The following is a 12,410-nucleotide window of genomic DNA, read 5'->3' as shown; positions in this document are numbered from 1 at the left end:
TCTCCCTTTGCTTCCAATTTCTTCTTCTCTCCCTCCCTCTTTGTTCACCTTTTCTTCCTTTCCATTCTAGAAACATCTATCGAGTGACTACTTTGTGCCAGGCACTTTTCCGCATGCTGAAGATACAGCCACGTCCAATGCAGATAGTTCTCGATCCTCATAGAACTTACATTCTGGTAGGAGACATGCATATTGAGCAGCGGGTAAAGTATTCATTCCCAGGGAAGGACAATGCTGCCCAGGAGAAGGAAAACATAACGTGAGAGCAGATAACAAAGGGGTTGTTGGTACAAACTTACTCGGGGACAATCTGTCCTTCTGTAGTAGCACCTCAAAATGTTCATTTCTTTTCATTAAGTTAGGTTAACCAACTCTGGTATAGCCCTAGGATGAATTAACATGGATTGGTTCAAAATCGTGCCATAGAAGAACATTCGCTGGTTTGTAGAAAGGCTAACACAAAGAGAAGACAGACTATAAAACAGCCTTCATGATCCTGTTTCATATAAACCCAAAATGAAGAGAGTGATACGGATGAACCAAAGTCCCAGGAGGCTTACCAGAATCTTGCCAGTACCTGTGTCAAAGAAGGGGCTGACAGACGACCCCCCCTTCTTTATGATATTTCACTTGTCCAAATTCTCTTAAACAAGTCTGTGTTATCTATGTAATGTCATGATGGAGAAGAAGGCCGGAGGCAGGCTGCAAACGCCCCGCCTCCGCCCCCACCCCCCAGGGAAGGGTGTGTGTGATATTCCTCTGGCACTCCTGGCTTCCCAAGAACAAAGGAAACAGGGAAAACCTACGGGTCAACTGATAGACATCTTGGCCCCCAGGACCTAAGTCTCCATCTGTGTACAAATATCTTAGTAAATCACAAGAAGAACAGAATCTTGTCAATAGCCCATCTCCAGAAACCTATAGACTCGTTTCCTGGAGCCCCAACACCACCCCTCCATAGTGATGTGAGAAACAAAGGCACAAAATGGAAGATAGAACTAAATTTCCTTCCAACCTGCAGCCCCTCGGCAAATACTTGAGGCAAGCAAAGTACAGCTTTTATCCAGGGACTCCCCACTGTCTTCAAGCTAGTGATTTGCTTGGGGGGGGAAACAACCTTAGCTTGACAATAGCCAGGCCTCTGGGATCCTGGGAGTCTTCTTTAGCACACGAAAATCTCACTGTAAACTTCCCCTGGACTTTACCTCCCCCAACTCCATCGTATATAACCAGTCTCTCCTCATGGTCCTAGGGCGGCTCTTCCTGCCCCTAGGTCCTGCCTAGTGCTTTAATAAAAATCACCTTTTTGCACCAAAGATGTCTTCAAGAATTCCTTCTTGGCCATCAGCTCTGGACATCACAAACCCCACTATCACCCCTAAAACCTCATCATAATGGATCCATTTAACATTAATTGTGTAAAAGTATGTGCTCAGGTATCTCCATTCTCTGTGTCTCCAGTACATAGGATATGCATTCATTAAACATCTGCTGAATAAATTCAAGCTATTCAAGAGAGGAAAGTGAAAAGCATGCATGTGTGTGTGCTCATGTGTGTCTGTGTGTGTGTAAATAATTTATGTCTAGTTAATGGCTTATGAGGTTTCGTAAATACCAAATGAAACCGCTTCATTCCATAAGAATTTCTCAAATGCCTTTTCATTATGATGAATATATACTGTATAGATTGTGAAAGGGAAAAAAAAAGATTAGTTGTTGGAAACACACAAATTCCAGATTGAAAATGTGGGCTTCCCATAATAAGAATGGTAATAATGGCTCATTACATTGAAGAGCACTTATACATGCAAATTCACATTCAAGTTCTTTCACATTTATTAATCCAAATACTTCCTGGCAGATATAAACTCCTTGGAATCATAACATTGCATTCACCCCTTCCATCTACAAATAAAGAAGTATATTAGGTTCAGTTAAAATTCTATCTTCAAATATGTAAACAGCCCCAGCCTTTCTATTAACTACCTTTCAGGGATTTCAGCTTTATCCCTTAGGTGGTTAGAAAGTTCTGAAATCTCTGAGTGCATGTTAACTTCTTCAGTTAGAAAATAAAGCTTACTGGAGCACGTGGGTGGCTCAGTCAGTTGAGCGTCCAACTTTGGCTCAGGTCATGATCTCACAGTTCGTGGGTTTGAGCCCCACGTTGGGCTCTGTGCTGACAGCTAGCTCAGAGCCTGAAGCCTGCTTCAGATTCTGTGTCTCCCTCTCTCTCTCTCTCTCAAAAATAAATAAAACATTAAAATAAAAAAAAAAAAGAAAAGAAAAGAAAGCCTATTAACCATAGCTGTCAAACATAAGAAGGAAATTCAACCTAAAATGCAGCTCAGAAAGTTGTAGTGACTGTAGATCCAGGGCACAGGGAGAAAGAAGTCATGTATACAAGAGCGTCAGAAGTTCAATATTATATTGTGAATTCATGATCATATTAGCATGTGTAAGCTCAAAGATTTTAATCTCCCATGAGTGAACCTTTTTTTTTAGACCTGCATCACCTGCATGCATCCTTGGGACAAAATGAAATAATTAAACATGATATTCTTCTCACGTTGTATTTTTGCCTAACAAAATGAGGGATAATCCTGGGCTTTAATCTGACAACAAAGATCAGTGAATTGCTCACTCAAATTGAACGTTCATGTCATGTGGTTGTCTTTTTTCTTTCCCTGCCCCATTCATCCAAGTGCTCTCCCTATCCATGCCCTCCTTGTGAATACTCTCAAATTAATGTTGACTAGACAGTTAGAATTCTTCTTAAAAGGTTTGAAATACTAAACACCTTACACAAGGCTCAATCTCACGAATTACCATCACAATCCAACAATTATCTCCACACACCTTAGATGCTTTCCACAAATCTTTTCAACTATGTTCTAAACAGTTTTCATTATGCAAGTCTCAATTCCCTAATGTATGCAGCACTTTGCAATGTTACCTATTGGCCCCTATTTACCAGCTTACGTTCTAAAGACTAAATTAAATACCGATCTCTGAATCATCAGCTCGCTCTAATGATCAACCTTTATATGTTTGTTTCAAAATGGCTTTAGGTGAAACGCCTCATCCAAGGTTTGGCTGGATGTGGCCAGAGCAAGAGAGCCTGACTTGGAATAAAATCTTAGAGAACGAGCAATCCCAATTTATGTACTGACACACGAAGCTGGATTCCAAAACTGGGCATCCAAGGAGGGCAATAATAGTCTCACCTCCCAAAGATGAGCAATAAATGCAAAATTATAACAGTTCCTATAGTGTGACTATAAGAAGGTGATATGGGTGTAAAGTTCCCAGCACAGCACCTCACACATGGTCAAGTTCAACACATACTACTCTATGATTATTACTTACATACTGTAATATTTGTTTCTCAGGACTCTAAACCCTAGATCTTTTGATTTCTATCTCAGTGTGCTTTCCAAAACATCCACCATGTTTGTTATATGTTTTAGTCGTGTGTGTGTGTGTGTGTGTGTGTGTGGGAGAGAGAGAGAGAGAGAGAGAGAGAGAGAGAGAGAGAGAGAGAGCGAGCAGGGAAAGGGTAGAGGGAGAGGGAGATAGAGAATCCTCCAGGCTCTGTGCTGACAGCCGGATGCGGGGCTTGAACTCACAAACTCTGAGATCATGTCCTGAGCCGAAGTCGGATGTTTAGCTGACTGAGCCACCCAGGTGCCCCAAGGATTTGATGAGTTTTTAATGCCTCAAAGGACTGGCAAATGGCAACTACATGTAGTTCTTCTGATAACTATAATACTTTCAGATTTTAAAGCTCAGAAAAAGTGGCTGGTAGGTTAAATTACTTCTTCTATCCGTGGGTGGTTGGGGTATAATGTTAAAGATTTTAAGTGATTGGCCCACCCATTAAACTCCAGTTGACTAAAATATTAAAGCCATTAAGTTATAATCCACAGAGCAATCCAGTTAAGTTGAACAAATACCTACTGAAGGTCCAGCACATTGCCACACACTGGGAAGAACTAGTGTTTAATTAAGCACTTACTAGAAGCTACACATGGTGTTCTATGGCTTTCTCGCTAACATCCATGAGAGCACTTCATCCGCACCTTACAGATCTGAGTGCCAAGGTTCTGAAAGCTCAGAGACCCCATCCTTAGAACCCAGGTTTGTGAGTTCGAGCCTTGTGTTAGGCTCTGTGCTGACAGCTCAGAGCGTGGAGCCTGCTTCTGATTCTGTGTCTCCCTCTCTCTCTGCCCCTTCCCTGCTCATGCCCTGTCTCTCTCTGTCTCTCAATAATAAATAAAAACGTTCAAAAATTAAAAAAAAAAGAAACTCATCAAACCCAACAGCTGTTTGTCTTCTCTTTTTTACTGTTACTTCTTCATGTTTAACAATGGGGAAAAGAAGTCCTACTTTCTATTTGTCTTTTTCTTCTATGTGATTGATTGTTCCTTCTGTGTACTAATTTTTCTTTCCAGTTCTGTAGTTATTTAAACAGAAACTACTCTTAAACTAGTAGGGCTCCTTTTATTTCTATTTTTAATGACTAACAACAGGGAGAACACTGCCATCAACCAAGTGTCTGCGAGTGATGGTGACATCACCATATGGTGTCACTGCCTCAAAAATTACCAGGAACTTGGAAAAAACAACGAAAGGATGTCACGGGATGAGCTGGTGGAGGGATTCACAACCACCGTCTTGTCTTCCTGACTTAATTCAGTGGATCTCTGCAGGCATGCTATTGCCTCATACAGAAAATGTGGAAAATATAAAGGCACGTTTAATTTGGTTGTCACAATGAGGGAGGGATGGGATGGCCACGACTACAGTTTGCAGAATGGGCTCTGGGGATACCAGATATCTCTGTCTACAAAGCAAAGGTTGTACCTTTATTCTGACTGCCTTCAAATGTCTCCCTGGATGTCCATGTAGGTGACAACTTGATCACAATCTTCTGAGCCTAGAAACTAACTGCCCTTCACATACAAACCTAAAATAGTGACTCTACAGGTTTTTTAAAATAAACGCTACACCCAGTGTGGGGCTTGAACTCACAACCCCAAGATCGTGAGTTGTGCACTGTACAAAAACAGACACATAGACCAATGGAATGGAATAGGGAACCCAGCATCGGACCCACAAATGTATGGCCAATTAATCTTCGACAAAGCAGGAAAGAGTATTCCATGGAAAAAAGACAGCCTCATCAACAGATGGTGCTGGGAGAACTGGACAGCAACATGCAGAAGGATGAAACTTGATCACTTTCTCACACCAAACACAAACATAAACTCAAAATGGATAAAGGACCTGAACGTGAGACATGAAACCATCAAAACCCTAGAGGAGAAAGCAGGAAACAATCTCCTTGACCTCAACTGTAGCCATTTCATACTTGACACACTCCCAAAGGCAAGGGAATCAAGAGCAAAAATGAACTATTGGGACCTCATCAAGATTAAAAGCTTCTGGGGGAGCCTGGGTGGCTTAGTCGGTTAAGCGTCCGGCTTTCGCTTAGGTCATGATCTCGCGGTTTGTGGGTTCGAGCCCCGCGTCGGGCTCTGTGCTGACTGCCAGCTCGGGGCCTGGAGCCTGTTTCAGAGTCTGTGTCTCCCTCTCTCTCTGTCCCTCCCCTGCTCACGCTGTCTCTCTCTCTCTCTCCTAGAAATAAATAAAAATATTTTTTAAAAAATTAAAAGCTTCTGCACAGCAAAGGAAACAATCCATAAAACTAATAGGCAACTGATGGAACGGGAGAAGATAGCTGCAAATAACATATCAGTTAAAGGGCTAGGAAACCTATAAGGAACTCGCCAAACTCCACACCCAAAAAACAAACAATCCAGTGAAGGAATGGGCAGAAGATATGAACAGACACTTCTCCAAAGAGGACATCCAGATGGCCAACAGACAGATGACACGATGCTCAGTATCCCTCCTCATCAGGGAAATACAAATTAAAACCACCCTGGGATACTACCTTACACTGGTCAGAGTGGCTAAAATGAACAAATCAGAGGACTCTAGATGCTGGCGAGAATGTGGAGAAAGGGACACTGTCCTACACTGTGGGTGGGAATGTAAACTGGTANAAAAAAAAAAAGATTAATTAAATTGATGACCCCCTGGCAAGACTAATCATGAAAAAAAGAATAACTGCACCCAGAAAAAACCTGCAGCTAAAGTTATATCTAATAGTGAAATACTACCTTTCCTTTATGATCGATAGCACAAGTAGGGTATCCACTTCTGTGTAACTTTCGTGCAATAACATAAGACAAGAACTAGGAGACATAAATGTTGGAAAAGAAGATGTAAAACTCTCTTTATTTTCAGATAACATAATTATATAGAGAGTAAATCCAAAGGAATCTACAAAAGACATAAGAGCAATGAAGTAACTTCAATAAGTTTGCAGGATACATGGTCAGAATATAAAAATCAGTGGTCTGTCTGTAAACCAGAAATGAAATGGATGAAGTACCTGAATGTGAGACAGGAAACCATCAAAACCCTAGAGAAGAAAGCAGGAAACAACCTCTTTGACCTCAGCCGCAGCAATTTCTTACTTGACACATCTCCGAAGCCAAGGGAATTAAAAGCAAAAATGAACTATTGGGACCTCATCAAGATTAAAAGCTTCTGTACTGCAGAGGAAATGATCAACAAAACTAAAAGGCAATGGAAAAGATAGTTGCAAATGACATATCAGATAAAGTATTCAAAATCTATAAGGAACTCACCAAACTCCACACCCGAAAAACAAATAAGGAATGGTAAAGTAAAGAAATGGGCAGAAGACATGAAGAGACACTTTTCCAAAGAATATATCCAGATGGCCAACAGACACACATGAAACGATGCTCAGCGTCACCTATCATCAGGGAAATACAAATCAAAACCACACTGAGTTACCACCTCACACCGGTCACGGTGGCTAAAATGAACAAGTCAGGAGACTATAGATGCTGGCATGAACGGAGACCCTCTTACACTGTTGGTGGGAATGCAAACCGGTGCAGCCCCTCTGGAAAACAGTGTGGAGGTTCCTCAAAAAATAAACAATAGAACTCCCCTATGACCCAGCAATAGCACTGCTAGGAATTTACCCTAGGGATACAGGAGTGCTGATGCACAGGGGCACATGGACCCCAATGTTCATAGCAGCACTCTCAACAATAGCCAAATCATGGAAAGAGCCTAAATGTCCATCAGCTGACGAATGGATCAAGAAGATGTGGTTTATCTATACAACGGAATACTACCTGGCAATGAGAAAGAATGAAATCTGGTCATGTGTAGCAATGTGGATGGAACTCAAGGGTGTTATGCTGAGTGAAATAAGTCAGGCAGAGAAAGACACATACCATATGTTTTCACTTATAAGTGGAACAAGAGAAACCTAACAGAGGACCATGGGGGAGGAGAAGGGGAGAAAATAGTTGGGGAGAGGGAGGGAGGCAAACCATGAGAGACTCTTGAATACTGAGAACAAACAGAGGGCTGATGGGGGTGGGGGAGAGCGGAAGGGGGTGATGGGCAGGGAGGAGGGCACTTGGATGAGCACTGGGTGTTATATGGAAACCAACTTGACAATAAACTATAAAAAAAAAAAAAGAGTTGTACGCTCTATCGACTGAGACACCCATGCATCCCTTGTTTCCCCAGCTTTAAACACTCAGTTTTCCAGGAGCACAATCTCTGTATACTGATGTAAACTTTTACTTTAGTTCAGAATTCTACTAGGTCATTCATTCATCATTTTGGGAAATCTCAGTGTTTTATAATAACTAAAACAACCAACACAATGCATCTGCTTGAGTTGTGCCGATGTGAATAAACAGGCAATTTTATACCTAAGTGTAAACATTTTTACGATTATATTTTGTCTTCTAGCATGGTCAGGCCCCATATATACATTATAGTATTACTGTTATATGTTGCAATAGTTTTCTCTTATTTCTCATTTCTATTATGATTAGGACATTATACTTTAAAATTATATGGGAAGAAGGTTACATTACCTGGGAAGCTTATTTCATAAGGGTAAAAGATCCATTATGAAATACTTGTTATAAAAATTTGACTTGGTTATGGATAGAGTTAAGAACCACTGGTGTAGTAACTAAATAATAGGAAATATCAATAAAAGAGCATCAATATTCCATGCATTTCCATGTGCTTCTCTAATAAACCCTGACACACGTGAGCTGGAAGTGCAGCAGGGTGTTTGTGAGCTCTCAGTGACTGGAAGAATAAAACTGGTTTGCAGGACTACCATGTGTCATCAAAAATCAGAGAGGCTTAAATTTAGCACAAGTTTGTTACACATCTACTAAGTGCAGGGCACCGTCATGAGCCATAAGCAGAACCCACTTTTCTTGCTTTCAGATCTCATCTGACTCATCCCACTTGAGGTTGAAGATCTCCTCACAAACCAAGCAAAATGACACGAACGTTACCCGATTTCTCATTCCAAGTTGGGCATCCATCCCGTTTTCTCTGCAACAAGGTTTTCTCATTAAAACAGTTTTGTTTTGCAAATATTTATCCACAAACATCTGTCCTTCCCCCCGCCGCCCCCTTCTCCAGGAGAGCTCTGTTTGTATACGCACTTGGCTATATAATAAATACTTTTGATGTGTCATGGCATCCAGGATGTACAACACCTCCAGATTGCAAACCCGCAGTGCAATAAAAATTTTACGACGTGGGAGATTATTCGCTAAATTATTGACAACTGTATTGTTTGAAAGACCTGCAAGCTAAAAGTGCATATTTAAGGAGAAAGACTGTTGATGTGGACTCTCTTAGGCTCTGACCTATCAGTTGATATGCAACCTTATCTTCATTGAACACCTTTGAAATCAACAGGAAGTCTGCTGATTTAAGGTGATGGGAGCATGCCTCCTCCAGTAATGTGTGTGGCGCAGGTACCCTGACTCCCACAGAAGGAACCTATGCCACCTGTCTGACTTCAAAGTCAAGCATCCCTTCTTCCCCTTCTAACATGTGACTGACGAGGCACTTTTTTTCTTTTCCAAAGGAAATAGCAAAACTGTACAAATTCAAGCTTCAGACTCACGGACCTTCCAAAGTCAAACTGCCACAGATAACCTTTATCTATGTATAAACAGGACCTTGATATGATTAACAAGCTGAGACAATGATTAGCTCTAGTGCCAATCTGATGGTTAATTCTGTATGTCACCTGACCGGCCTAAGGGATGCCCAGAGAGCTGGTGAAACAATATTTGTGGGTGTGTCCATAAGGACATTTCCAGAAGAAATTAGCATTTGATGCAGTGGAGTGAGTAAAGGCAGCCACCCTCACTAAGGTGGGTGGGCACCATTGAATCTACTGGTGGCTGAATGGAACAAAATGTGATGAAGAATGAATTATCTTGCTCTCTTCTTGAGCTGGAATGGCTTTCCTTTCTTGTGTTTGGACATCAGAGCTGCTGGATCTCAGGCCTTCCAACTCCAGGGTTTACACCCGTGGCTGCCTGGTTCTCAGGCCTTTGGACCTGAATAGATTATACTATTGGCTTTCCTGGGCCTTCAGCTTGCAGACAGCAGACTGTGGGACTCCTCAGTCTCGTAAATGCATGAACCAATTGCTATCACAACTCTCCTCTTATAACGATATACCCATAGATACAGCTACACCTATACTCCACCTCCACCACCTAAATCTACTTTCTATCTACATCTATACACCTCTATCCTATTTCTTCTGTTTCTCTGGAGAAATAATACAAAGACAGATCTGCCTTCTGGTAATACTTTGAAAGACTGACTGTTAAAACCATAAATGCTTTCTGATTTTTTAACTAAAACGTCCACTATCTCAACTCCATCCCTGTAACACCACACTTGGCTTTGTTTGTTATGGTTCTTATAGCTCTCAATTTTTCTATTAAAAACCTGTCTCCTGTCTCCCCAGCATGCCCACCCAGGAACACAAGGGCTCTGATGACAAGGATTCTGTCTATGACACTAATTTCGGCAGCTCAGTGGATACCCACAGTGTCTGATATAGAACAATAAATACTTGGTGACAAAAGAACCAGAAGTGGTCTTATCTTACAGATCAGTGATTTTAAGCTGAAAGGCAGTGGTGAAGTAAGAGGCAGAAGTACAGATAACTAGAAGAATTTGTGGAAATGTTAAATATTGCACGCTTATCTCCTGAGATGGTGGCCCTCGGTTACACAGTGCCTAATAGAAACTTACAGCTTTTGGAACTTTACTAGGATTACCCATTTTTTCATAACCTGCAGGAGGTTGATTAAAATCAGTGCTCCTTAGACCCATGGTATTTTTACCAGAAACAGAATACAAAGCAGTGTTTTCCCTTCAACTTTCCTGCTCTACTCTTTGGTTCTAGGGACAAGACTTCTCGGAAGTGAGCTACCCCGAGACAGAGAGTCTTCCTGGACTGACTGTGGGGGCAAGGCTGCTTCAGAGACCTCATGGTTTCATTAGAAGGCATGGCAGGTGGGACAAGTTCCCTGGGATAGTGAGAAAAATCCCCATCTTCCCTGATGTCTGTCCCGAACGTGGGATTTTATGCTCTACAAGGAGGAAACCACAAACGGAGCATTTCTCACCTCTTTTTGCATTCAGATGGGGAGACGGTCTCAGGCAGGAACGTTACTCTTTGAATGTTTTTGTTTTTATTAAAGTCTTAGGAATCATCTTGTTCTGCATTCACCTGACAGGAGACCCTTGGACATTGATTATTTTTTCCAATATAGGACTTTGGAAACATCTAAGCTTCTTCAAAGAACTGGTTAAGAATGGTCAGCTAACAGTTTCTTGGCTCTGCTTAATTTATACTCAGAGCTAAGGCAGTTTATGATTTCAGTTAATAACATGACTATTTCAGGACACAAACAATAAAAGCAGAGGTTTTCCCAGAATGGTGAATATTTTAAGTACGGATGACATTCCATTATTTTTTTTACAGTATAAAAACCAAAAGATGGATCTTTAAAAAAGGGAAAGAAGCCTAGTTTTATTAAAATATATATATATATGTATATTTTTTTGGAAAGGAATGTTATATTTAAAATTTGAACTAGATGTTCTTGTAGCATAAAGTGAAGCCTGGTCAAACACCACAATTTTGGACTAATTGGAGTCCAGGTAAATTACAAAACAATTTCAATGAAATGCAATTTCCAGGCTGTCAAGTACTCTAACAGATTAGATGCTCCCTCGCAAAATCTTTTTATGTAGCATAGCTAATTCTCTTTGGGTAGAAGGGACAAGTAAATGTTAGTCTAGCTAAGGTCAAATCATTATGAACTCCAAATTAGTGAATTCAACTAAGTCATTTTCACCGTGTACCTAAAGTTCCCACTACCTTTACATAAAGATTTTAGGGGGGGAAACGAAATGTTTAGTGTACTTCTCCTTCATACTATCTGTGCCTGAATCCAAAATCTTCATTGTCTACTTTCTTGCTATATTTAAATTATAATTTAGGATTTAGTACATTCTGTGGCTATCACCAACACGTTTATAAATTTTTAGTGTCCTGATGGATGTTAAATTTTCCCTCAGATATATAAAAAACTGAGGATCCGTTTATATCAGGACTGCCTAAATTTTTAATACGATCTGCATTAATAAAATAAGTTTATCTAATTTGGACCCTATTTGCAAAGGCAAGCATTAAATGGTGAACAGTTAAATTAACATCCCAGGAATCTTACCTTTGACTGGTCATTTAAATGCACATGGAAAAGATTGCTCTATTACAACTCTAGATGCCTCACCTCAGAGACTTCTGTGTACTTTGTTCACACTGCAGGGGAGAAGGCTGAATCACCAAGCTCCCTTCCTTATGGATTCCACTGGAAATATGATGCTGTACAAACCCCCAGCAAACAGCTATAAATCTGGCAAATGTTCACTATATCTGTGAAGATGGAATGATTCTCCCCAGACAAGCTTCGGAAAATAATGTATTGATTTCTGATGGCAATTTATTATTCTTTGCAATCAACTGTGTTTATATTGTGGCCTTAAATTATGGTCCTTCCTCTTTCATTCCTGGTCTTTGGGATGTGAAATCAGAAAGCCAGAAAGCTCCAGAGAGGTCACCTCAAAAATACATGGAATTTAGATGAATTTTCTTTCGTCAGAAAATTTCTACTCACTGATCATTTTTTAGTAGAGTCACATCAAATGACACAACATTAACTAAACATTAGGCTTTCAACTCAGGTACCAATGACCCACTCGAAACAAAGAGTAGTTATTTAGTCCTTAAAACCCAGGCCTTTACTCTTCCCAGGACACTGAATCCCAGTGTCGTCCAAGAGGGGGTTGGTGATTTGACATTTTAAGTGTCTCACATGTGAAATTGCTCTGAATCTTTATCTGAATAAAAAAAGAAGGAAAAGAGTAAAAAAAACAAAAAC

Source organism: Hyaena hyaena, unplaced genomic scaffold, assembly GCF_003009895.1.
Source record: "Hyaena hyaena isolate Hyena2069 unplaced genomic scaffold, ASM300989v1 scaffold_119, whole genome shotgun sequence".
NCBI lineage: Eukaryota > Metazoa > Chordata > Mammalia > Carnivora > Hyaenidae > Hyaena > Hyaena hyaena.
The sequence above is the reverse complement of the archived record's forward strand: the minus strand, read 5'-3'. Positions refer to the sequence as shown.